Source organism: Priapulus caudatus, unplaced genomic scaffold (assembly GCF_000485595.1).
Source record: "Priapulus caudatus unplaced genomic scaffold, Priapulus_caudatus-5.0.1 Scaffold70, whole genome shotgun sequence".
Taxonomy (NCBI): Eukaryota; Metazoa; Priapulida; class Priapulimorpha; order Priapulimorphida; family Priapulidae; genus Priapulus; species Priapulus caudatus.
Genome location: NW_014577131.1, coordinates 530,857 through 533,912, shown reverse-complemented (window position 1 = coordinate 533,912; position 3,056 = coordinate 530,857). Strand labels below are relative to the sequence as shown.

The following is a 3,056-nucleotide window of genomic DNA, read 5'->3' as shown; positions in this document are numbered from 1 at the left end:
TACCGTACGTACGTCGTCGTAGTAAGTTAGTACGTACGTAGTCCGCCTACCACACACACACACACACACGACACGACACGCGCGCGCTCGCACACACACACGACACACACACACACACAAGCACTCACGCACGCACGCACGCACGCACGCACGCACGCACACGCGCACGCGCACGCACACGCGCGCGCGCACGCACGCACGCACGCACGCACTCACGCACGCACGCACGCACGCACGCACGCACGCACGCACGCACACTCACACACAAATACATGCATTATCGGACCCGGACATTTGGGGTTTCATATCGAATGGAATATATACATTATCTCTGTAGCGAGGTAACGCAACCGGATTTTCAGTGATGCATGTTGAATAAACTCTATAGAACATAGTTATTAACTGGCATGTACTTACTCATTTGTATAATATATATGTTTTATTAAAAATTATTATTACATCTCTATTATATTTGAGTATTTTCAGTAATTATTATTATTTCTTCATTTATTTTATACATTATAAATGATGTTTTGCTCATCTTTATGTTTGTATGTTATGTCTTACGTTAATAACTGTTAAGCTAGAATAACTATGAATAAAACGCGGGTACACGCACGTACACGCAGATAAACGCACGTACACGCGGATACACGCACGTGCACGCGGTACACGCACGTACACGCGGGTACACGCAGGTACACGAAGTACACGCACGTGCACGCGGGTACACGCACGTACACGCAGATACACGCACGTACACGCGAGTACACGCACGTACACGCAGGTACACGCACGTACACGCGGGTACACGCACGTACACGCAGATACACGCACGTACACGCGGGTACACGCACGTACACGCAGATAAACGCACGTACACGCGGATACACGCACGTGTACGCGGGTACACGCACGTACACGCGGGTACACGCAGGTACACGCAGGTACACGCACGTACACGCGGGTACACGCACGTACACGCAGATACACGCACGTACACGCGGGTACACGCACGTACACGCAGGTACACGCACGTACACGCGGGTACACGCACGTACACGCAGATACACGCACGTACACGCGGGTACACGAACGTGCACGCGGGTACACGCACGTACACGTACACGAAGTGCTTGTAGACTTTCCGTTCTTTCTATTCGGGCTTGTGTGTTGTTTCTATTCTGTGACACGCCATATATATAGGCCCTAGGTCGTTGCTACGCGAGCGCGTTATCTGTTTATTCGCGTTCGTGTTTTTCATTCACATAACTGTGCATTCCATTCAGAGTTGTGCATAGTCGCAAAGACATGTTTTCTATTGTACAATTAGTTATTTCAATTTTACAAAGTATTGTTTCTATTCGTACTTGTGTTGTTTTCATTTACAAAAGCATTTTCCATTTGACATAGTGTGTTTTCTATTTATTGAAGTATCGTTTCAATTTTACAAAGTATTGTTTCTATTCATACTTGTGTTGTTTTCATTCCTGATTTCAGTTTTGAAGGGAATGGCTTGCCATACGCGCGCACACAAGCAAACGCTTTCAGATTCACACATTACCGCGCGCACACGCATTCAGTCATGGTAGCACACGTGTGCCTGCACAAACACAGACTCTTCCAGACACACGTGCGCGCATACACATACCCGCACGCACGCACGCACGCACACACGCGCGCACGCGCACATGCGTGCGCACACACACAAGCTCGCACACACACTCGCGCACGCACACACAGAAACACACACACACACACACACACACACCAGCAAACAACTTTCGCTATATTTTCCACCCTCTCTAACCCCCTCTCCCCGAAATGACTGATATCATTTATCTAATGACAAGACTATGGTAATATGCACTATTCCCCCTCACACTAGATGGCGCTCTCGACTGGTTGGTAGCAGCAAGTGAGCAATGATGGTGTAGTTTTACATACTATCCTCACTAGTCGAGACCGAACCTGGGGGCTGCTCTTCAGTTTATAGGTGGATATATATATATATATATATAGTTAATCGTCTCACGTAGGCGCGTAAAGTAAAATGAAATAGCAGATAAAGCCGCAAGGAAACCAATATATACTTGAGAAAGCTCATGTAAAATATGTTATATATATGGACGATTACCACCCGGGCAATTACCCCTGGACAATTACGCACGTTGCATTTAGGTTTATTTATATATTTAGATTACTGTGTTGAATTTTAATAATGAAAAAAAAATTGAAAGGAAAATGAAACATACCATTAGATTTTTTCGTATATTCATCACCATGTGTTGAAAATCTCAATGTTGAATACAGTAAAAACCCGCGTATAAGAACCTAGATTTTAAGAACCTGTTAGACTAAAATTTCCCATTAGACCCCTTTACATAAGAACCTGTTTTAGGCTAAGATTTTAAAGTAGGTTTTTAATTTTCTATGCAGATGAAGGCTTAAAAAGAAACACAGGTAAAATAAAAAAGATGAGCTCAACAATATCGATGAATGTGCCAGCACTCTGGCATTGTTATTGAGACACAGTACTGCATTATTTACATATATCTGCAAATGTAAAATATTATCAAACAAGGATACAAGCGTCTCTTCAGTGAAACATAGTTCTTGTCTGCACATGAGAAATAAACAGATGTATTGTTTCTACATTACAGTACTTAACTGTATGTCCATTCAAGAACCTATTTAAGAACCTTTTGAGCCTAATTTTTCAGTAAGCACCATTTATTGAGGCTATTGAGTTATTGAGCACCAGTTATTGAGGCTAACTTGGAAAAATCTAGGTTCTTATACGCGGGTTTTTACTGTACGCAGAAATAATTAATCATATTCAGAAATATTTTGTTTGAGTTTTTCTTATTATATATTATATTTATCATCATTTTGAGTCTGTATAGTGAAATGTGTGCTGTATTGTTCGGGGGTAATTTCCCGGGGGAATTTGTCCAGGGGGTGGGGGTGATTATCCAGGGGATACCATTGTCCTGAAGTCATATATATATATATATATATATATATATATATATATATATATATATATATATATA

General features: G+C 42.5%; 1 protein-coding gene across 1 annotated transcript in view; it reads right to left on the bottom strand.

Annotated features, from left to right (window-relative positions):
* Positions 1-3,056, bottom strand: part of LOC106821353 (sodium/potassium/calcium exchanger 3-like) — a 29,981-nt gene that overhangs the window by 10,480 nt on the left and 16,445 nt on the right. The window lies entirely within an intron of this gene.